This window comes from Sturnira hondurensis, unplaced genomic scaffold (assembly GCF_014824575.4).
Source record: "Sturnira hondurensis isolate 20B ecotype Veracruz unplaced genomic scaffold, ASM1482457v3 Scaffold0010812, whole genome shotgun sequence".
Lineage (NCBI taxonomy): Eukaryota > Metazoa > Chordata > Mammalia > Chiroptera > Phyllostomidae > Sturnira > Sturnira hondurensis.
Genome location: NW_028083443.1, coordinates 1,371,384 through 1,396,630, shown reverse-complemented (window position 1 = coordinate 1,396,630; position 25,247 = coordinate 1,371,384).

The following is a 25,247-nucleotide window of genomic DNA, read 5'->3' as shown; positions in this document are numbered from 1 at the left end:
GACCCGCCCTATGTCTGACCAAATTTAATTATCTACATATGCGCCTGATCCAGAGGGTTATGAATTGGGATTTTAAATTACCAGGGACAGAAGTTTTTATCAGACCTACATTTCATTAAAGTTTTACAAATGTATATATGCTTAAGTATTTTAAAATTATATGTATCTTAAATAATGCATATTATGCATATAAAATATTTATTATATATAAAATCGTGCATGTGGTTGTTTTTGAAAACATGAAATGGAACCAAGACTGGTATTTTCTCCTCATTTGCATTGCAGTATCAATTCCAAGGAAGAGGGAACATCAAAGTTTTAAAGCAGGGTGAAATTGCCAATCATGTGTTTTAGATTACATTCTTAACGCTCTATTCATCACAGGGAAAATGATGTGAAAAGAATGGGCACATTGAAATTTATGAACAACATCATTAAAAATGAACAAGTTATATGGCCTCATGTGTATGAATTGAGGTATCATTTAATTACAGGCTCAAATAACTGACTCTCTCAGGATAATTTTTGGCATATTTGCTTGTGGTTACTTTGGGAACAACATACTTATTTTTGATAACTTTAAAAATTCCCTCTGTATAAAAAGGAAAAAGAAAAGAACTCCAGAGAATTAGAAGATAAAATCATTAATTAAAATATTTCACTTCCTGCTGATATTCTGTAATGGAGTTGTCAGCAGAAAAGCGAAGCATGCCTATTTTCCCTACAAGAAGGTTCTGCACCGATTACCCAGCACACTCATCCAGAGATGAATGAAGGCACCCTCACTCACGCAGCGATGTGGGCCAATGGGCACACACCACCTGTGCACTCACTTGTTCTTTCTATTCATAGGTGAAAAACCAACATTCATTACTATGTATTTAGAGCTAATAAGAGGTGGGCTTTCTTCCATGGCATTGTACAGGTTAAAACTAACATCAACATATTTTTCAAAGTTGCCGGGGAAAATCGGTATTTCTAGTTAAAGTGAGGCTGGGGCCCAGAGGAGTGGGTGGGATCAGAGTTAAAGCCTGGGCGTCCTGGAGCACGTTGCTCTGTGCTTTAGCTTCTTCACTGGAAAAATTATCATACTTTCTTTGACATGGCAAGGATTCAATGAGTTTACACATGTCAAGTGCTTGGAAGCGTGTCCAACAAATAATAATGTGCAATAACAATAGTTACTTTCATCATAGATCTTAGAACAGGAAATAGCCTCAAGGGATCCTCTAGTCCAGGCAGTCTGCTCCAGCCGCATTATTATCTCATGTCTAGAGAGCAGGTGATGTGAACTCATAAGGAGAAGGTCTAGAGCGACCTCGTAAGTCAACTTTTCTTATGTGTGTCTGCTGACATGCATCCCTAGTTACCTGCTTCACAAAATAATTTCAGAACTTCTTCTCCCCCCTAGCAGGTGCTTGTTAAATAGCTAACAGAGCAACAACTGCATGAGCTATGTGCTCTTTGAACCCTGTGTGATACCAAATGCACCTGATTGGGGGTTTCAGCACAAAGAGCCAGTGCTAGTTGCAGTTTAATCTTGGAGAGAGATTTTATAATATTTATTCTTCAAAAGGGGATTTTGTTTAAGGGAGATTAGACACCAAGGTTATAAGGTGATATATGTTAGTGCACTCACACACACACCCAGGAGATTGACTTAAGAAGGTACCTTGGTTAATAAAAATAGGACTTCATTAATGTGTCAGTCTTTTCTGTGGGGTGGGATGTCCCAGCATGAGTAGCAGCACATTGAAATAGGTTGCTTGAACTGTAAATTTCTTGACCTCCTCTTCCTTGCCTGTGATTAATAACACTATATTGTATGTATGTCTAAGGTTGAACTTACCATTTGCTATTACAATTTTTTTAAAGTTTGTGTAAGGATTAGTTACCTTCCATTGATTCTCAGCTGTCTTTATTTTCAGAGTGCCCTGTGGTTTTACGTGCTCCCAAGTATGTGTGTGCCCATGTTATATGTATGTCCTGTTGGCCGACTTCTGTCCAGTCCGACTACCACCACCTTAGTCAAAGTCACCACCCTCCCTCACCTAGACTTTTGAAAACCTGTTTCCCCTATTGCAGTTTTGTCCCATCTAAATCGTATATCACTCAGTAGAGTAACTTTTAATAAAACCTAAATTGGCTAAGTTACTCTCCTTCTAAAACCCTCTTCGATTTTCCATTAAACCCACAAACATCTTACTGTGTCTTAGGAAGACCTGGAGAACCCGGCTGCACCCTCAGTCTTACATCACATCTTACAAGACTCTCTTCCATACCACGTGTTCAGTTTCTTTAGGTGTCTTGTTAATTGCTAAGTGCTTTCCTGCGTTTGACTCGGGGTCTTCCTGCTGCCAGAAGTTTCTTCCCATTAGTAGGTGTCCTCATTGTATGATCTGACCTCATCTTTTTCTTTTGTAGTAATAGCCACATTTATTTATGTATTTATATATTGGTTTCCTAAGTGGTGGGTATGAATTTCTTTCATCAAACTCATGTCTGTATTTCCTCTAAATCAACCTAATCCTGACATACTGCTCCCATCTCATCCAAATTGCTTGGCAGGGAATTCCATCTTTGTCATAACTAAGGTTTTTCTTTGTCCTCTCTCATAGCAGCACCTATGAGAGTTATGTGGAGCTTACTTTTTTATTCTTGCCTCACCTTAGAAAACTCTCTCTTTAATTCGAGGACAGCATTGTTTTAACTCAATTTGAGTATCATCAGTAGGCAAAGCCTTTGGCATAAAGGCCAAGAAGTCTTGTAATGTACTTCTATTTTCTACCTTGCCTCAGATCTCCCATTAATTGACGAACACAGCACCTACTACTTTTCAAAGATGATGGAATAGGAAAAGAGGAGCAAATACTAATTATCCTTCCCAACTTCCCAGATAGTAAGTTTTATGAAAGAAAGAACTGTTGTGCCCTGGCTGGTGTACCTCAATGGATTGAGCACGGGCCTGTGAACGAAAAGATCATGGTTCAATTCCCAGTCAGGCCATATGCCTGGGTTGCAAGCCAGTCCCCAGCAGGGGCCAGTTCCCAGCAGGGGCCACATGAGAAGCAGCCATACATTAAAAAAAAGAGAAAGAACTGTTGTTATCTTTACCAATATGTATCTAGCAATGAGTTTAGTGTCTAGTACAGAGTAGACACACAAAAACTTTTGTTAAATATATGAACAAACATAATAAGCATTAAGTAAATATGTATCGTATTCCCATGGCTGGGCACATTACTCATGCAGAGTACATATTTAATAAATACTGAATGAATAAACATAATAAATGGTTGACAATAAGATGCAACATTAAAATATTGGAGGTCATTTCACACAGCCTTGAACCAGCTGAGATGGTGAGATTCAACTAATTATGTTCAATGTGTGAAACTAACCTCTAATCTAATCATAGCTCCAATAACTAACGAAAATCAGCAAGAAAGCCTCCTACTCTCCATTATGTCTCCCCAATTTTTCTGATTCGTGTGGATTATATTAGGGCTCTGACAATATTTTTGCCTTGACATTTTAGCAGCGGTTTGGGCATATACAAAATTTCACTTTGAGATGGTGATCAGAAAAGAATTATATGGGCCCTGGCTGGTGTAGCTCAGTGGATTGAATGCAGGCCTGCGAACCAGAGGATCGCGGTTCGATTCCCAGTCAGGGCACATGCCTGGGCTGCAGGCAGGTTCCCTGCAGGCCAACTCCCAGCAGGGGACGCACGAAAGGCAACCATACATTGATGTTTCTCTCCTTCTCCTTCCCCTCTAAAGATAAATAAATAAATAAAATCTTTTTAAAAAAGAAAAGAATTATATGGTATGAGACTCATTGAAATAGTAAAATGAATTGACCTAGTCCGATGAATGCTCCAAACAGTGGTATGAACTCCAACAACATGAAGTGTCTCATCCAATTTTATAAAGAAACCACAGAAAGGGCTGTTGTGTTGAGGAGGGTTCTTTTGGAATAAATGCACAATGGTAGAGAGAACATGCTTTGTTGTTACACAGATTCATGACCTAGAAAATGTATTATTTTCATCCCTCTCTGATATAAGCAACATTAAAAGAAAAATCAATATTTTCTTATGGTTATCCTGGAAAAGGAACGTCTATTGAAAACATTTTCTCTAGCTATGGAGTGCTCTGCAAATACTTTTATAGGAGTACCATATTATAAAGTAACTGTTTATCCATATACAAGAGCGCTGTCCCGAAAGTATCCAGCCACATACCATGAAAAATGGAGACATTTACAGAAGAAGATACAAGAAACACTGTACAAAGGACAATGATGCCTCAGTCCCCTTCAAAGTAGGCACCTTGGGACCTCACATAGTTCTCCCAGATGCAGCCTGATGTTCCTTCTGCTGTAGTAACAGAAGCTGTGGAAAGAATTTTGCCAAAACATGTTTTATGGCAAGGTCCTGTATCAAAATCTTGGACACAGTAGTCTTTGAAATCCTCAGTTCAGCTTCCAGCTCCCACACTGTCAGTCACCGATCTTTGTTGATTGCAGCCGGTAAACACTCAACATTCTCAGGTGCTCTGCTTGTTTCAGGCTTTCCAGAATGTGAATCACTTTCAACAGATTTTCGACCATCTTTAAGACACTTATGCCACACTTTTATTTCTGCTGCACTCATTGCATTGCCCTCAAAAGCCTTCTAAATCATCCAAATAGATTCCGCGGAGAAATGATCAAGCCTAATGCAAAACATGAGGCAGATTCATTGCTCTACTTGCTCAGTCATTTTGAATGTGATGGCCACACAGTACACAGGCTCACTCAATGGCTACCACCCTCACTGACTGGTACAGTGAAGTCATCATTGTTCACACATGCGCATTCCAGTCCACTCTCCTTGGCTGCCAGGTTACATCAATATCGCACAAACCATTCTCATTACAGTAACAATGGCTGGACTTCTTCTGGAGAGACCTCATACATGTGGGATGGGGTTCAGTCTTAATCCATATTCTCTCCACAGTGTCAAATACAGTGCCCACAACTTTACCGAAATTACATATATTTTTTAGCTTAAATGACTTAGCAAACATGAAATTAACTTTCCATGGGTTTAAAATGTGAGAATTAATTCATTAGGTCTGATTGTTTGGGGGTGAATTAAAAATTTCTTAGTCTAAATGGCTGAAGCAGCTTTTAGATGGTCATGACCCTGTCAGGTGTGTACTTAATCCTCAGTGGTTTTTAGTAACCGAGTCCTAAAACATTGGCAGTTCAATAAGGAACTATTAAAAGATTTATTAATGTGCTCTTTCTTTTCATACTTGCTTGAATTTGACCTCTTTTTTCCCCCTTTCCGCCAGAGGTATCCATTATCTCAAAAAAATATGGACTGTAATAAACAGGAAGGCAGAAATACTCAATTTCAACTTTGGACTGACAAAATAAGGTCTTGTAGCCCATGGACAGGAAATAGTTCTGAAAGTCTTGCTATATTCCAAGGAAAAAACTGTTCTGAATTTTAAAAGCTTTTCTTTACACATTAAGCATCAAAGTTGGTACTCTTAACTGAGATTTTAAGCCACGGGGAGGAAGAACTCAAGGTATACCCAGGTTAAAAAGTGAAGAGTCTTAACATTTTTTTTAATTAAAGCTTTTTAAATTAAATTTTTTATTTCTGGTGAGAACCTTTAAGTTCTATTTTTCAACAAATTTTCACCAAAGAACTGTGAGGTTGTAAAGACCCAGAGAAATATGAGAATGGGATGGACTTTCTGCCTTTCCCCTTGGGAGAGCAGCGGCCCCGGAGACCAGCTTTGCCTCCTCCAGTCTTTATCCTTCAGGCCTCGCCTTGGCTGTGAGCCCTGACAAGGAAGGAAAGAAGCTCCAGGTGGAGATTTATGGATCTCAGACAGGGGATTACCACTCAGGGAGCCCCATTCCAACCAGAATGCAGAGCAGATACAGAGGAAGGACACAGTGTTGTGGCGTGTTTAGGCAGAAAGAAGACCTGAAATAACGGCCCTGAGTAAATCTCAGCTCTCAAGTGGAGTGTGTAGGTTCCATAAATTCAGTGGTACCCGAGGGGTTATACAGGATCAGGGTGGATAAAATTAAGCTGATAGCTGCAGAGTGGACCCATAAAACAGCTGCAGCTACACATAAGGACATCTGCAGAGCCAGTGAGGGGGAGATGGGCCAATAGGGAAAAGTGGCTGATGTCTTTCTGAGCATTTAGCATTCCTTGCTGAGGCTGAGGAAGCAATTCAGAATTTATATCACTCGTGGACATGTCAGCATTCGAGGCTGTAAACAGATGCCCAGAGACAAACTGGACATGATACTCATTCAGGGGGACTGCATTTGAACCTGTGATAATCCAATGTCATGAGAATATTGACTTTCCTCGGTAACGAGGTACTGTCTTGGGAGGAGGCAGAGCTAGCAGACCCTCTGAGGAAGAGGGAATCTGGGAGGGAGATTAAACTTTGAGCTGGCCTTGTATTTATCCCACAGAAAGTGAGTTCTTTTAGTTGAAGAGTTTAAACATTTCTCCAAGCCTGTCATCAGAGGGAAAAGCACTCAGGAACAAAATGAAGTATGTTTTGAACAATAAAGAAAGAAACTTTTTTTGCACTTTGGAAGTATTGTATGTCAATTCTCATCCTATTCCACCATGACAGATAAAAATATCAATATTTCAGGACAATATTTGTGCTTCACACATACAGTATGTAGATGATGACCCTTTCTTTCAGTGACGGTACTAAACTGAGTGCTTGACACCTTGGAAAAGACAATCACTATTCCTCACTGTTATAGAACCAGCCAATGGAGTTCTAGAACAGTGGTGGGGTTTGATTGCCCACCCCCAAGAGGCGTGACTCCCAAGGTAAGAGTTTGGTGAAAAAGGAAAAGGGTTATTTATTTAAAGATTATACAGATTTAGAATAATGGCAGATTTCTGCCTTTAATTCCTGCTCCTTTTAAAAACACCCCAAACAGTCCTGCCTCTCTCTGCCAAACCAAGCCAGTTTCAGAATATGCCACTCAGAGGTACCATCTTTCAGAAAAGCAGGTGCCGGCAGTGTAGCATTCCGGGTCCCAGTTCAGCTCCAAGCATCTCTCACCAGTCAGAGTGGCCAGGCAGGTCCCTGCAGTGCCACCAGCTCTGCGGCCATCTTCTCCTGGCAGACTTCCAGGTAGACCTCTCTACCGTGTGGCAGCCTGCCCTTCAGACCTCCCACCCCAATTTTAAATGCTCAGCTAAGAACTTCCTGGGTGATGTAACATCTGGTTCTCCTGTGGTGTGTTAGTGTCTGCCATTTTTGTCAGCTACCCAGTGTCTCTGACCCTCTTTTGGCTGCCATCTTTAGTCAGGGCAAGAGTTCCTAGTGACACACAGGCACCCCCAGCCATGTCATGAGTCACCGTACATTTTCACAGTCACGTACACTAAGAAAGTGATCTATATGTTTCTGAGAGCAAATTTTTAAAGTACAGAGTGGGATTTACATGGCTTTAATTGAGATGATTAGCCTGAAATAATCCAATTGTACCTGCCCACATCAGTTAAAAATAAAATACAAAGATGTTTGGGGGGTAATGTTTATGAATGAATGTATTGTCTGTTCAGAGCAAAGCAGGTCCATTTCATCGGAACTCTGACAGTCTTTTGCTTTCCCCTGATGTTCAAAATTCACATCATAGGGCTACTTACAAGTGGGTTCGTGTTGAGATATTCAATGCTTTGGAAGTGGGAGTTGCTGTCTGAGTTTCGGGTTTTCTCAATACCTTTGCTATTTTAAGTTTTACTATTTCAAAAGAAATTATAGAGCATAGGCAAGAGTAATTCAAATGTATTTCTTATTCTAAGATATAAGTACACAACATGAATCAGACAGGCTAAGGTTTAGAATTATGGAAAAATTTCTTGCCTCTTGGCAATCATTCACCTATAGCAGCGACTTTCAACCCAGGTGCCACAAGAATTTTTAAGCCATGCAATACCAGATTATTTAGTTAGGGGTACTGACCTCTTCTCCCTTACACTGTCAATGAAAAAGAAAATGACAATGCCAACACAACAGTTGTCTGGTGTGAATGAATCAAAATTATATGTATATTTTTTGCCAGATCAGCAAGAATATATTTGGGGGCATGCTGCAGAATTTTTGTAATTAGTTTATGTGTGCCGTGAGATGAGAAAGGTTGAAAATTGCTCACAATAGCAATGATTCTTAAATTGCTGTACTCAGGCCAACAGCTTCACCTGGGAACATGTTACACTAGCTTGTTAAATATGCAAATTATTGATCCCCATTCTAGAACGACTGAATCAGAAACTCTGGGTATGGGGCTGGTGTTTAACAAGCCTCCAGGTGATTCTGATGCATGCTAAAAATTGAGAACCACGGCCCTGGCTGGTGTAGCTCAGTGCACTGAGCGCGGGCCTGCGAACCAGACGATCGCGGTTCGATTCCCAGTCAGGGCACATGCCTGGGTTGCAGGCTGGTTCCTTGCAGGCCAACTACCAGCAGGGGACGCACAAAAGGCAACCATACACTGATGTTTCTCTCCCTCTCTCCTTCCTCTCTAAAGATAAATAAATAAATAAAATCTAAAAAAAAAATTGAGAACCATGAATCTGCAATATTACTAAAAAAACCACTTTTCATGAAATCCTTCAAATATAAGAAAGATAACTGCATATATAGAATGTTTAATTAGAAATCTTTCCAAGAAGTAGCTGGAACAATAATCTGTTTAGTATTATTTTACTTACACGAATTTAGAATGTTTAATGTACATTTCTCCAAATGGTTCACACAATGGTAGTTTCTGTTTGGTCACTTTTGAACGTAAATATATGTGATATACAAGGTGTTAAAGAGAAAATTACCGGCCCAAACTGATCTCACTTGTACTAAAAGCCCATGATATTAAACCTTGACTTAAAACATGATCTAATTGTAGTTTCAACCTCTCCTTGCAATGGATGAGTCTGGAATTTTCTGGTCAAGCACCATTTAAGGTAATCTGTCCCCTCTCCAACACCCACGGAAAGAGGACACAATCTCAGGAGAAAACCTTTCCCTTTCTCTTCCACCCGACAAAAGACATTCCTCAGCCCTCTGTGACGCTAGAGTTTAAAATAATCCTTTCTTTTCCACTGTTAAGAGCTGCCTTGCCCCACCCTCCTCCTATAAAAAACTTCCATGCTGTAAACCCCCTCCGAGCGCCCTTCTAGTTGCTAGGCGGGATGCTGTGTGACTCACAAAAGCCAATTAGATCTTCAAGTTTATTTGGTTGAACTTTGTTTTTTAACAAAAGGATAAAAAAGTAAATATACAAAAGTACTTAGAATGGTGCTTAGAATCATGCTTGGTACTTAGCAAATGCTGTAACAACTGATAGCTTTTAATGAGCATCTATTTCTTGCAGGTACCGCGCTAACCAGTGTTATTTATATTATTTTGTGTAAATATGTAATCATCGTAAATGTAAAGTATCTTTTCAAATGTCACATTATTAGCAGGTAATGAGTCCGCTGTAAGTCTGTTCTTCAATTATAGCCTTACCACCTGAGATAATTAAGTGCTCCACTAGCCAGGAGATTCATTATTAACTATAGGAAGATCTTACTTTGAAATACTCATCTCTTAGTAATAGTCAGTGTGTAGATAGTAGGACGTGTTTTGTTAATGTGGTAATACACTTTGGAATAAACCCATTGAAGAGGTGGTTCATTGTTAGCAGCATTTGTATTTGTGATGTGTTTAAATAGCTTACATCACCTATCTTTGGCATGAAACCCTCTTCCTAATGTGAGCATTTAGGGCTATTACTTTTCCTGTGAGTCAACTATATATCACCACTTAAAGAATAGTCCTCAAAACTAGACTGAGAGAGGATCTTGCAACAAGAGTGCTAGATCAAAATCTAGCACATTATTTCAGAAGAGGGTCTCTGAAAATTTGGACTCTATGCTACAGTATCGTTATCTTAAACTTTTTTGAGAAGAGTACTCATAAGATAAATTTGAAAATTACTGTTTCACTCTATGTTATGTTAGTTGTTATTCCACTTCTGTTGTGAGTACAGATCAAGAGTAAGGAAATGAAGCCCAATTGCCCATAACAGTTAATTATGGGCAATTATGAAGGCTCTTACGAAGGCTGATGTTGAGTAGGTAGACGCAGGGAGGATCAGACATTTAGGAGACTGGAATTTAATAAAAAGCTATACATTCTTAACTCATGGGCTCATAGTTCAAGAGAGCATCACTATTATTCAATGAAAACATCAAGAGGTCACGCAAGATTTGGGGGTCAAATAAAGCTTTTGCTTTCTCCTGAAACTGCACTAAACCTAGAGTAAGGAGTTTTTTCCCAAAGCATAAACAGATTAGGATGAATATTATGGGTTGAATTGCGTCCTCCCAAAATGATGTGTTGAAGCCCTAACTCCCAGTAGCCTAACATGTAAATGCATTTGCAAAGAGATCATTGCAAATGTAATTAGTTAGCATAAGGTTGCACCAGGGTAAGGTGGACCCTCAATCTAAAATGACTGGTATTGTTACAAGACGACAGAGACATGGAGGGAAGACAGCCCTGTGAAGACACGCTCAGGAAGAATGCCACATGAATGAACCTGGAGAACGAGAGTGGAGTGGTTCAAGTACAAGTGAGGAATGCCTCGGACTACCAGAAGCTGAAAGAGGCAAGGTCAGATCCTCCCCTAGAGGCTGGAGGGGGAGAATATCTCTGGTCTCTGCAGCACTGTGAGAAAATAAAGGTCTGGGGTTTGGAGCCACTCCATGTGTGTGGGACTTTGTTAAGACAACCCTAGGAAACTAACACAATAACATAATATGAGAGGAGAAACAGAACTAAAAACTGGGACAATGGGAAGTTGGGCGAAAGCATTACTTAATTCAGCAGAACCAAGAAAGCTGAATCACCTTCCAAGCTTACTGTGGAAAGGGGTAAGAACCAATGTGATTTATCTTGCCTGATTCCCCCAAACGCAAGAAATGATATTCCGAATACCTATGCAACTTAGGTTCCTGGACCACACTCCAATGTGTGTGCGTGTGCATGAGAGAGACCGAAATTTCCAACCCTGTATTTAGGGTTGGTTCTACTGGCAATTGCCCCCATCCTTAGGTGCTTTGCAAAAGTCACCTCATGGACAGAAACCCAGTTGTAGTGGAAGGGGCTTGTTCTGAGTAACAAGACACCCTATTTCACTTTTGTGGCTCACGAGCAATTTTAGGAACTGAGAATAGAGACCAAATATTGTAACAAAAGATGTTCCCATTGTTTTTATTGCTCAGAAAATTTCAAGTGTTCTGGGAGCTATAAGCCAGGAAGCATGGACAAAGACAAAATATAGATGAAAAATCTAATTTGGTCATATGAATAACCATATATATATATGAGAAAGCCTGTGGGCTTCTGAATAGAAAGAGATGAGGACCTTGGAAGATTATATTGAGTTCCTAGAATATAGTAGCAGGTACCAACAGCCCAAGAAATTGACGCCAGGAGTGAGAAAGGAGTTCTCAAGAGTGCTGAGCTAGCATGAGCTCTTTATAGTTAAAAAGTCTAATGGCGTCACATTTGAGTTTCAAGATACGGCAAGGTGGGGAGAAGGACCAGCTTGTCCACGATGCTACCACAAAAGAAGTTACATCTACACAGCAGCATGACTTGACAGGTTTTGAAGAAGATGAAGTCAAATGAGAAGAAGCTGGGTTTCCCGTCAGTGTTTTCTGGTTTAGAATAAGGTTGTAGGGAGCTGGGCACCCAATTAACCCCAGAGCTACTGAGGATGAAGGAGGTTAAGGACAGCAATGCTTGGCTACAACGGAGGAATTGCCAGGTAGTTCACTTGAAGAATATAATAAAAAGGATCACCGTGTTCTACTTAAACGGGGACAAATAAACCTAACGGGGACAAGTAAACCTAATGGGGGCCTTTGAAACCTAATTGTAAGTATAAAAATCCTATGAAAAGTTTATTAAAGTTTTAATTTTTCCGGTTTGTCAGAGTTCTCCCAATGACTTGGTCTTTTGCTTTTAACTGTATATGAAATTTGTGGAAAGTTACTCTGTACTTAAGTTTATTTTTATGGTATATTAACTTAATGAGACACTTTTATTTGAAAAGTAATTGGTGTCTTGCTGGGGTTTTTTTACCTCAAGTTTGAGACGCAATGACCCCCAAAATGAATGAATGCAAATTGTTTGATGGGTTAATGAAAAAATCACAAATTGAATTAACCTATTTAGTACGAGCCCCTAAATTTAAATGCCTCAATAAAATTAAAATTTTATTATACTTTTATAAAATATACTTTGATCAATGGAAATATATATTTTATTCTGATTCATAGAAATATGTTTATTTCTGATAAAGATCATGTTCTTTTAAATATTTTTAATCAAGGAAAATTACAAGATAATCATAGTGATGACTAATTTAACAAAGTAGCAAAGAATGGACATTAATTTTCCATGACTCCTTATTTTCCTCCAATATTCTTTCAGGTGTATAAAGCCATTAATATATTAATTAGGGCAAAGTAAATATTACTAATTATGTATAAAAACTGTGAAATTAGAAGAATTAAAATAATAGAATCTAAATTGAATACCCTATTATAAAATTAAAAATTATAAACTTAAAATAATAATTGTGTCTGTTTAAAATTATGTATATACCTTAAGTGGCCAAATAAGTAATGCTTGTATAATTTAAGTTTAACATTATATCTCCCCAAAGCAATAAAAGTTCATCTTAACTGGTCAATGTGTTAAATAGTCACCTTAAATTTTGAAGAAGTGGTACACATGGGGGAAAGTCACTGTTTTGGTGGTTTATTTTTCCTTTAGGAAATAGTTCTAATGCCAACTCTTTTTGTTCACAAAGACCCATTTTTAAGCTGTGCAGTTTTTAAGAAATGGATTTAGGTCAAGGGCTATTTTGAAAATCAAATAGGTCACTAATTCCCTCATAGAATTAAAACTAGTTGTGAAGTGAACCAGTTTACCTAGAGGTCGCTGGGTGACATTCGTTGCTTTAATTCGGGTATTAGGACACTCGTAATTCTGTCAGTTGAAGATTATGTGCATTTCAAAAAGATTTCATTACTTAACCTCCTAAATTGATATTGCTTTTTTATGACTTTCCTTTTAACTATAGAATAATTTGCAATCTCAAGAGGTTAGGCTACGTAAATCAGAAAATTAGGCTATAAGTTCTTTACAAACTATTCAGTTCAATAAAAAATTAAACTGATAGTTTAGTTCCAAAAAATTGATGGATATTTATTATATTGAAAAAAATCATAATTATTGTGACATATACAAAGATGATACAAATATATAATAATTGGCATATATACAAAAACAATGCATCCTAAAAGGAAGAAAATATTGCCTTGGCCAGGTGGCTCAGTTGGTTGGGACTTCATGCTATACAATCAAAGTTTGCTGGTTTGATTCCAGCCCAGGGCACGTATCTAGGTTGTGGGTTCAGTCCCTAGTTGGGGAGTTTATGGAAGGCAACCAATCGATGTTTCTCTCTTCCTTTCTCTCTTTCCCCCTTCTTCTCTCTCTAAAACTCAATAAAACATAGCCTCAGGTGAAGCTAAAAATATTAACTTTTCTACCACCAGATTTAAAAATTAGAATTGTTCACAAAAAAGTTCTTATGAAGATAAATGTTTCAAAATGTATTTGTTGTTTAATCCCTACTTTCCAAATTCTATCCTCATCAAATATGAACATAGACAGCTTTTTGCTAATAATGATATGTCTGACCCACCATCACTAAGTAGATTATTTTCTTGTTTGGAAAGTGAGGATGGATTTATTCTCATCAATTTTCACCTTCTCACCGTGTATGACCAACTGGTCCTTTTGCTCAATATTCCCCTGGTGAAATGGCTGGAATTAAGTGGGCAGCATATAGGTGCGGACTAATAACACCTAGCACTCACCTGTGTTTACTGTGAACTTTGAATATTTTTTCTTTTAATTTTTAAAAAATTTTTGAAGTGCAGTTGATGACTTTAAATCTCTTTACACATACCAGTGCAGTTAATTCTCAGAACAACCCAACAAGATGTGCACTATTATCTCCATTTAATGATCGGGGTTACCGGGCAGTCCCCTTCTTTCTGGACGTGAACACCATAGGACAAGGGTAATGAAGACAAGGGTAGGACAAGGGTAATGAAGAGGCTTCAGTTAATATGGCAGCCCTGTACCTGCGATGGGGGCTGCCTTGGGGCCCAGGTACCTGTGTCGTGGAGAGCTCTGCGGCTTCATTCAGACGCCAGAGGAAAAAGAGGCTGCACTGAGTTATCAACAGTAACCAGGGTATTTGAAGTCGCAGTCTCAATTCCAATAATCACGAAGAGCCCACTCGCTTAAGGAGCAGAGCTAATCAAATTCTCCTTTTGCCTCAGTTTGCCGTTCGGAAATCACTTACTTAAACTACTCTGCCTCTGTAGATTGTCAGGACCCAACATGTCCCTAATTTAAAGCCCTTTAATGGGAGTTATTATGGACAAACAAAACGTTTAAACCCACTCGTTTAAGGTGGTAGCATTGTAAACCCAGTTAGAAGAGTAAACAAATGAGGAAATAGCCCTCGAAAACACCTTGCTTTCTACTTGCTGTTCGGAAGAAGTTCTAGTTCTGGAGAAAATACTTTATTTCTCTCAAGAGGAAATGCACTGCCTACAGCGTGAGTGCTCATGGCTCACACACTTGAGGAATGACCACCTGTTCGTTGGCAGTGGAAGCACTGAGTCTTCGGACTCAATGTGGAGGCACCGGGGTCAGTGACTCCTGCTGCAACTCTTCAAATTCAGAACGACAGTAGCTGCCCCAGGAGCAGGTGTTATCGTCAGAGAGGGCTTTAAAAGTGTTGCTATGAGCATAGCATCAGTAATGAGTTAACGGTTAAAAATTAGTCAGCATCTGGGCCTTAGGGTTGCCAAGAACTGTGGTGTGTTCTTGATTGTTGGCTGAAATCCTGGAGCAGATGAAGGAGAATGAGGAAGAAGAGAAGATCCGGTGCTGACATCGGATGAGGCAGGTGCTAAGTGACTAATGGGATGAAGTCACCCATAGTACCTACAACTCAGCAGAGGTTTCTGTTTCATGGAGAGAGCCGAAAAGTGGGTGGAAATTCAAGCCCATTTGGGAGTCTAATCATTAGAGGTGCAACACTAGACACTTTAGGCTAGAAATTCAGGAGTTTCCTCATCTTGATATTGCTATATGGTTTGGTGAGCATTTATTGCGTATTTATTAACAGGTAAGAGAAAGTTGTCTGGTCTGAATGCAGGGACAGTCTCCAATTCTACAGGTGTTCACAGGAAAACAGAACAGCTTGGCTCAAATGGTGTTTGTACTTCCATGGGTATTTTTGCGCTCTTTGCACAAACCACCACTAATTACCCTGTTTTGGGATGGGTTTATAACCATTGCTCCCAGAGCAACCATGGCTGTGGGGTGCTGGGCATCAAATCATGACTTCTGGGCACCTTTTCATCAGTAGGGGATGCTGATATAACCATCCTCATTCAGCTCCCGAATTTTAACCTGCCCTCTGATATTTCTGGGCATTTATATGGAATTTCATCTTCCAAATATCTGTCTTCCTTTTTTAAAGCTTTTGGTAAATATCTCATTAATTGTTGAAAATAAAGACTAGTATTGAAAGGCCAACTAAACTGCAGACTTTTCTCCTAAACTGACAATCGCCTTCACCTTCATACCTCTCTAGGGCAGGGGCTCTCCTACTGGCAAGCACACTGTATGTTGATTAATCCCATGTGGTTAAATGTGAGTCTGGTACTAGGAAACTGATTTGCTCCAAAGAAGAATGGCAAAAAAGAAGGAAATAAATGGCAGAATATTAAAAAATATGTTTATTAGGCATAATGAGTCAACCATTTACATGAAGATTTTACTTACCTTCTACATCCAAACCATGGTGACTTGCCACTTTTACGCTTACGCTTGCCACTTTTCATCAGCAGGTAAACTCAGCTGAAAGCTCAACTTTCAAATAGACTGTTTTCAAATGTAATTGCTTCTTAAGGCTGGAGTTTTCTTTCTTGTTGGAAAAGGGGAGAGAAGGACATTTCATTGTGTTCTTTTGCACTCCGTTATAATACAGCTCTTTTTCTATTAAACCATCTTGAAAATACAGGCCAAAATTTCTGCTTTACCATATAAGACATGACGCACTATTGTTAAGTATGTCCTTGCCTTGATGTCCTTTGGAGAATTGTTTAGAAAATTACTTTTACTGGCATATTTCCTCTCTTACAGTGCCCTTGGGAATATTGCTGCCTGGAAATGGGAAGGTAATGGCCCAACCTCTTTTCAGAATCTTTAGGAAATGATTTTCAAAGACATTTAATTACAAAGAAGGCCCCCCTCGTTCACAAACAAATATTTCCTCAGCTAGAGTCTTACCATGTGTTGTCATTGGCATTATGTCCACGATTCTAGACTTCAGGGACCAGTGTGACACAGGCGGGGTCTACTGTTCTAGGAGCAGCGTCGCTGGCCCATCATCTTCCTGATGGGCCACTGTGCACTCTGTGCACTCTGGGGGCCCTTCATTTTCAGACTTTTAACAGCTTTTGATTTGCCCTCAAGTCACAAGACATTGTAAAAAAGTAGCTTTATTTTTCCCTCCAAGCAAATCAGCCTTCTCTCTTCTGAAATCCTTTTCTCAGGCCTTTTAAAAAAATTCCAGTAATATCATGTTAAAAGAAATAGTGGCTGGGATTTTATATATTACTTTACTACTCATACAACACATTCGTACATTTAATTCACCTGACATGTGAAGGAGGTACCATTATCAGGCACTAATCGAATTGGCTATAGAACTCTGACTGATTCCTCCAGGGGCTGTGTTCTTACTAACTCCATCCCTCGCTCTGGAGAACCGCTTTCTTTTCCTATCCCTAGACAAGTGTTCCAAATAATCCAATTTTTTTAATGATTCTGACTTTCTGATATAATGATTGGTGATTTTTTGCTATGTGAATGAATTGAATCAAAGTCTTTCCTTGAAGTTTTTTAAGTGGATTTTTTTTTTTTGTAGATAGGGAAGGGGAGGGGAGGAACAGATGGAGAAAAACACCAATGTGAGAGAGAACCATCAACCCGTTGCCTCCCATAGATGCCCCAGCTGGATACAGGACCCTCAACCCAGGCAGGTGCTCTGACCCGAAATCAAACCCATGAACTTCTGGTTTGCTGGACGATGTCCAACCAAGCCACACCAAGCAGGGCTCTTCCTTGGAATTTTGTTTTCATATCAAGTGTGTAGGTGGTGGGCAGGTCAGTAAGTAGATATGAAGTAAGTCTGGAGCTGCTGACAGGCGTGTCTCAGCAGTGTGGCATAAGGTACTTTCAGAGATCGAAATCAGTGTGCAGGGAGAGGCTGAAATGACTTGGTAGAAAGAGAAGAAGACCCCACCTCCAGTTTGGTTACATGAGCCAGTTCATCGCCCTTTCTATGTTGAAGCCACAGCTGAAGGGAATGGATACAATATTGTTTTTAACTTAAGCTTGTAAGTTAAATCTTGTAAGCATTAAGTGACGTTTCCAAGATGTTAAAATACCGTGTTTTTCCCCCTTTTAGAATTGTTTCTAATTGAACTGTTCTTTCATGTTATGCAATTAGAGTAAATTGAAGGAGGTTATAAAAATAAAGTTCTTATTATTTTAACTCAAGGCTCTTTCAACTAGTTATTTCCTAACATTGTACATTGCTTCCACCTGTAAGCCAGGGAGCAATTACTGGAACGGTATGTTTCTCTCACATGTCAAGATAAACAAACACACGGCAACATGAGAAAAGGAGAACACATGAATTATACAGAATAAAAAATTTCTTTGTATCTTGATAACACTACAATTTTATAACTGATTTTATTTTCTTCTTTTTTTGGCCGATGGAACAAAGATATACATTTTCAGCTCACCTTTAGCAAATGCACAGATGTTATTAGTATCCGTTTTTTACTCCCATCTTACTTCTGGTTTTATTAATTTTTGTGTATTTATTTTTTGCCTGCCCAAACATATCAATTTTATACTTTTTACATTGTGTGCATATTCTTTTTGTAAATAAGAAAGTTAACAAATAAAACAAAATAATGAATAACTAAACAAATGATCTGTATTGCAGTAGACAGACTTGGTGTGTTTTCTTCCAAACTTCCATTAAACACAATGAAAGGCTCATGAAGGCAGAACCTAGCAATAGTACTTTAAGTTAAAGATAAAGAAAGATCATATGTGAGATCTCTTTCCTTCAATGGTCCAGAAGAGCTTGCATTAATCACATACCCTTGAGAGGAATATATTGAGATTCTTAGATAATATGCGATGTGTTTTGTTCTCTCAGTAAGAAGTACATGAATGGTCACTATGGTGATAGAAAAGGACTTTGGCCCCTCAGAGTTGCTACTATTATTTGAAATATTGATTGAGAGAAACACTGCTGTTAAAAACAAACAGCCACCCCCTATTTATTTCTGAGCCAGTCAGCACCAGGAGAACATGTAGTCCACTCTCTCTCCACCCACTTCCCAGCACATAAGTTCATCAAGATTTCTCCAAACATCCAAAGACCACCTCTACCAGTAGATAGTGAGGAATATTGCACCTTGGGATGCTTATGCACCCGAAGAAGAGGTTTATTGCCTCTGTCCATCTTTTCACAGTAAATTTCCTCTGGTCACTGTCCAGGCTAAGGATGAGTAACTCCTGGACCCACTGGCTATGGCTGGAGGAAAGATGTACAGGATGGGGTACCACTCTGCAGTGGCCGGGCTTGTGAACAAGGTTTGGGCGCAGCAAAGATTGCCTAGTTCATTGCCAAGGCTTAGTTTATTTGTTTTCTCATTTCCTTCCTTTAAATATGTAATTTTTAAGTGTAAGAATGTACAATACACTTTATGTGAGTGTGTCTATCTCCTTCATAAAAGTATTCTACTTTCCCAAAGAGTATGTAATTATTAATTTAATTTTCTCTTTGACCCGCTAGATTTTAGGAGGTTTTTAAATCCTCAGTTGATATGTTTTAAGTTTAAACACTTGCAATTAGTTTCTAGGTATTTTTGTACTGTGCTTAGGGCATAGTCTGAAAAAACATTGTACTTTTTAGAATATCTTAGGCTTGTTTTATAATTTTAAATAGAGTATTTTGGATAAATAATGTGTACTATTTTTGTTGATAATTTGTCATATACTGAGAATATGATATTGAAATGACTTGCCTATATTGCATTCAATAAATTACTAAACAACTGATTTGCATTACACTAGACCGGATTGTATGCTTTCTTCCAAACTTCTATTAAATGCAATTGAGGGCTTATAATAAAGGCAGAACCATTTATTTTATAGTTCTTACAGATTTTGTCCCATATATCTTAATGCAATACTATTGCATCCAAGTTTACATTTATTTTACTATTATTGTGTATTACAATCTTTTATTAGCAGAAAAATATCATCTTTGTCCTATTTAATACATTTAACATCAAAATTTGCTTTGTTATTACTGCAAACTTTTTAACATATGTACTTTATTCTTTTTGTTTTAAACCTTGGAGGCATTTCATTTTAGGTACTTCTTTAGCACATAGTAGAAATATTTAGAAAATGAGCTGTGCTGTATATTTTAATAATAAAATTTAAAATTTATTGACATCATTGAAGAAAATATTAATGAACACCTATGCATTTCTTGACTGGGAAAGTAATTCCTAGAGAGAAAAGTGATGAAAATAATTACAAAGAAAAGGACTAATATGTTAGAATGCCTAACTGTTAAAAAATGTATTTTGTAAAAAAATCACAAGTTCTTTGAAAAACAGAGAAACCACTGAAAAATGTGACCAAAATGAAACACAAATACAAAACATTATGATGAAATTTATAGAACTAGAGAGTGTTTATAACCAGAAATATGGTGAAGAGTGAAAAGAAATGAGGACACGCAGTGTATTCACCGCGTGACCACGGTGGCCCTGAGAGCGTGGATGAGATGGGGACCTGCAGCGTGTCCCTTTGCGGCGGTGGAGAGACGTCAATGCTTCTTCAAAGTAACCTGTAATTTTCATACAACTGTTACTGTGTTCAATGATAAACTGTTTTAAAATTCTAAAGAAAAAAATAAATCAATTAAAACAATCATAAACTTTTCTAAATACATTTTCCTTTGCTCACCAGTGCATCTGTGGTGCAAATAACTATCTCAATAGTGAGTGTACAATAATGACTTGTTACATGAATGCATGAATAAACAGGACTTGCCTTGTTTGCTATTAAAGCACAGAAATGAAAACACCATGCTGTGGGTGTTACTGATGTACCTAAATTTTAGGTATGGATGTTCAATAGAGCATAGAATAGGCTCAATAGAATAAACAGAACCAAAGAGAGTGGGTATTTTTAAGGATAAGACAAGTCTCTAATATCACAGGGAAGGATATGAATTACTGGTAAGTGGCAGCAATTAATATTTTATAGTACAATGATGACTAAATTATTAACATTTTTACCATCTATTAGGCATTTTCCTGGGTGCTTTTCTACATTGATTCTAAAAGCAACCTTGTAAAGTAGATATTATTTCCTAAATTACAAATAAAAAAAGAGAAGCTCAGAAAGGTGAAGTTACTAATGACTTACAGGTGAGATTTAAACCTGAACAATTTGTGTCCAAATGGACATACTTTTTTTAACCACTTAGCTATATTGTCTTGCATTTGTGTATGCATTTGAATAAATATATAAATATAGAAATAATGCAAACTTGTAGAGTACATAGTAAATATTAACAGTTGTCTCTTGCAAGAGAGAGGTTTTAGGGGAACAGTAATTGTATCTATTGTGTTGACTTTTGTATTCAAAGGTTATGTATTATAACTGAAAGCAGAACATGCATTTTTACTTTGGGGAAAAAAACAGGAACCTTTCTTTTTCAATAAATGTGGTTGAAGAACTAGATACCCTTATGGGAGAAAATGAACCTGGAACTTTAACCCACTCTATGCACAAACATACTGTTTGGACAGTGAGAAATACAGGCAAGAGTTCAAACGCCTGAAAAATATTAAAAAGTGTTAGTCTGGAGTACAGGTAGGGCGGAGCCGTGATGTGGGTTAAGGGCTGTCCTGAAGGGGCAGGCGAAATCTATGCTGACCCAGAAAACAGATGGGTCTGGAATACACACAAGCCTAATCATTTCTGTGGGACTCACACAGCCACACACCTTATAGATGCGCTTGTCAAATGTACCAAGATGTCCCAAACACCTTGAGTCAGCTTGAAAGGCTTAATTTCACCCCATCTGTTCACTCAGACTCATGACCCCGAAACCAATCCTATCAATTCCAACACCTGGCTGGTGGTCAGATTCTACTTACTACAAATATTGATTTTGTCAGACTCAGAGAGAGCAGGCTGACAGCTGTTGGTGGGAGTGGCTAGGTGGGGTGCTGATGGGAGAATTAAGCAAGAAAGAGAAAAAAGAAAAAAAAAACGCATGGACATGGAGGACAGTGTGACAACTGCCAAGGGCAGAGGGTGAAGGGGAGGTGGAGGGTAAAGTCAGGGAGAAATGGTGATGGAAGGAGACTTGACGTGGGGTGGTGAATGCACAAGACAGTGCACAGATGATGTATTCTACTATTGTGTTACCCCATTCAATTCAATAAAAAGAAAAAATAATAAAAAATAAAGTATTGATTTTTACCAGATCAAAGAAAACCTGCACATTAAGTTAGGTATTTACAATTTGATTATACTCCCACGTGAAAGTTTTCCCCTATTTTCATCTTAAGTTTCTCTCCTTTCTGCATTTTCTCCATATTGTCCACATGAGACGTCTATTTGTGGATTTGAAAGGAACCATCAGTGGAACAGAAGAGATGTTTTTCTCCCCAGGAGGAGGAACTCTGCGCTGCTGGAAAGTGGACGACCTCAGCATTATAATTTTGCACTCTGTGAGGAAGACACAGGGAGTCAGAAAACATCTGGAAATCTATAAATAAGCACTTAAATTTTCTACCCTGTGCCCTCCAGAAACTTTCCCCCTTATTAATAAATGTTTATTGGCATTTATATAAAATTATAAACTGAAGCTAATAGATTTAGCTGCTGTTTATTAAATAAAGTCACCTCTTTTATTTTTCTGCAGGGAAAAATGTCAGTAACTGGAAGTTAAAGCACCTTGAAAGCTGTTATGTTTTGACTCCATCCGGAGCTACTAAAGATAACTGCTCCAACTCTGACAAATAGTCAAAATTCTAGAGAAGGGCTAAAGGATGAAGCAAGTGCATGGAAGTTTCAGAGTGACAACACAGACACAGCAAGAGAGAGGGAGAACGTGGAAGGACCTTGCATCAGTGAAAATCAATCGCTGTCGTTTATTAGGTTCGATTCCTATAATTAAGCATTTACTCAGCTGTTCTGTGCTCAACACCATGTATGGCTCTTGAGGAAATGACCAAGAAGATATATCAATTTAAAAACTTAAATTTGTATATGCATATGTGTGTATGTACTTAAATGTGCATGTATATTTGTAATAACAACAGAAAACAAATATATTCTACAGTTTGCTTAGGCACTGACTACATAATACAATTTCAGGGGTAGAGAGAGATATCTTCACTAACTACCAAGAAAGTTCTCCCCCATTTACTAATCTCAAAATTGATTCCTGACAGTGAAACATGCAAATGAGGGCTCCTGGGAACAGGTACATCATTCACTTAAGAAATATATGCCTGGTACTAATACTTTCTCTAATCACAAGGTAAAAAGTTGGGAGAAAAAAGAGAAGAACAGAGACCTTAAAGATAGTAAGTCCAGGGAAGGAAACTTCACATTCACAGTTTGGTTTGGACCCAGGCACACATATTTCTAATTTATCACAGCTCGAAGAGAGAAAGGTTTTGAGAATGAAGACAGATTTTCTTTACCTTTTGTTTTCCTTCTAGTTTTCTTCTGAGAATCCGGCAAAAGCTATAAATTTTTCATCAGAAAAAAATGTACATGTACACATTTATCCACACTTTGGGGGACCATTTCAGGGGCTCAAAGGCTCCCCGAAATCTATCCAACACGGCAGATTGAGGACCAGCAATCAGAGGGGTTGCTGTTATCACTAGAGTAATGGGTGTTTGTTAGAAGCCCTGCGTGTGATGAATGCTTTCCTGTCAGCTGGAGAAAAGGCATGAGAAAGGTCTGGAAATAAAATCACCCACCGGTGTATAGAGCCAGCTGCTTTGTTTGGAGTGAAATGTGCAAATGGATAAAACAGAAGACAGAATCAAAAAAATTGAAACCAATACCCTGAACAAGAACTGATAGAATTTGGGGGATGCAATTCACAGAGCAAATGCATTTCCTTCTCTCGCTGGTCTTTTAGTGCTCAGTGATCTGAGGCATGACAAGGGGCAGTTACAGGACTTTGCAGAACACAAGCCAGTTTAAGTCACAAAATTGTCTCATTTTGGTACTTAAAATGCTCAGTCTCATATATAGAAGTTAATGTGTGCAACTTCTGCTGGGGCCGGGAGGGGGACTTGGGCTACTTCCTGCTTTGATTCTCTTCTCCAGCTCACTAACCCAACACAATGATGCTCTGAGGGTGGACTATGGGGAGTGAGGGGTGTAGAGGGTTCGGTAGTTCCTGCTCTTATAAGCCATGTTCATGCTAGGGTTCAAACCCATTTTCTGACTTAGAGATGGGAGCCTTCCCCATTCCTAGAGATCTTTTTCTGGCAATTCTCTAGATGTGGGTAAGGAACGATCCTCACTTTCCCGCTTCCACAGTCCCTAGGAATGTGAACTTCCCTATGCAGAGGACTTCGTCAACATACCTTACTATGGCTCTCTCTTACCTGTCGTGACTATGGGGATTACTTGTCTTTGCTTTGCACTGACCCAATTTTTGAGCTCAACACAGCAGCCCTTCTCTTACTTCAGTTGTTGGTAAAGCTGGCAAGCCTGTCCTCTGCCTTTTGCAATTCTCAGGCAGGATTCAAACTTCAGTTACTGAAATCCCTAAGGAATCCTATAAGGGGAAAGTATACCTTTTGTCAATCTGGATTCCAGAGTCTGTACTTTCAACCACTCCGTTGCCACCAGTCCCAAATGCGTTGCTTCCCCATAGCTCTCTCCTCACACCTGGCAAATCAGATCATGTCAATCTCCTCCTTGAAACCTTTAGTATCGTTGTTTATTACCCACCAAGGCCACATTTCTAAGAGCCTTTCGTGGTCTAGTTTCTTTTAACCTCCCCAATCTCATTTCCTGTCGTTTTATCAAACACTCCTCCCCATCACACTGGCCATCCCTACTTGTCGGGGCCCTGAACTATGCTAACGAAGATGTGATTTCACTTCTCCCCACCATTCTGTCCATGTGAAAACTTCTCTCGTGTGTACTGTCACAGGTTTCAGTCTATTACTGGATTTCCATCCATCCGTGCGTCCACTCATGTACCCATCCACACGTCCATTGTTCACCAAGTGCCGCAGGTCACAGACAGTGTCCTAGGGGTGGGGTACAGTGACGACTAAAGCAGACACAACTCTGCGTTTCCTCTCTGGTGCTCCTGGTGTGCTCTCTGGTGCTGTCTGGTCATTTTGCAATTAAAAAGGGGTGTTATTCGCACCAGGCCCCATATATATAATGTTTAAGTGGTTGATTGTTTTTTAAAAAGATTTTATTAATTTATTTTTAGAGAGAGGGAGAAAGAAGGAGAAAGAGAGGGAGAGAAATGTCGATGTGAGAGAAAAACATCAACTGGTTGCCTCTCATATGTGTCACCACCAGCAACTGAACCCACAACTTAGGTGAATGCCCTAACTGAGGATTGAATAGGTGACCTATTGTTTTGCAGTATGATGCTCAACCAATTGAACCACACTGGCCAGGGCTAAGTGGTGAATTATTAAATTAATTGGTAAAGGAAGGCATTAATGAGAAGTAAATAGATGACTCTAACGATAATGTTGCTCTTACATTATTTTTGATGTAGTTAGAAACTGGTACTGGGGAACTAATAAGGAAGGTATTTCTGGTGTCTAGCCCCAAGAATTTAGAGTTGGGACTGGTTTTCCAACAGCTGGGGACATAAACACGGTGGACCCAGAAAAGATTTAGCCTCTGTGAGGGAAGCGACATGCGATC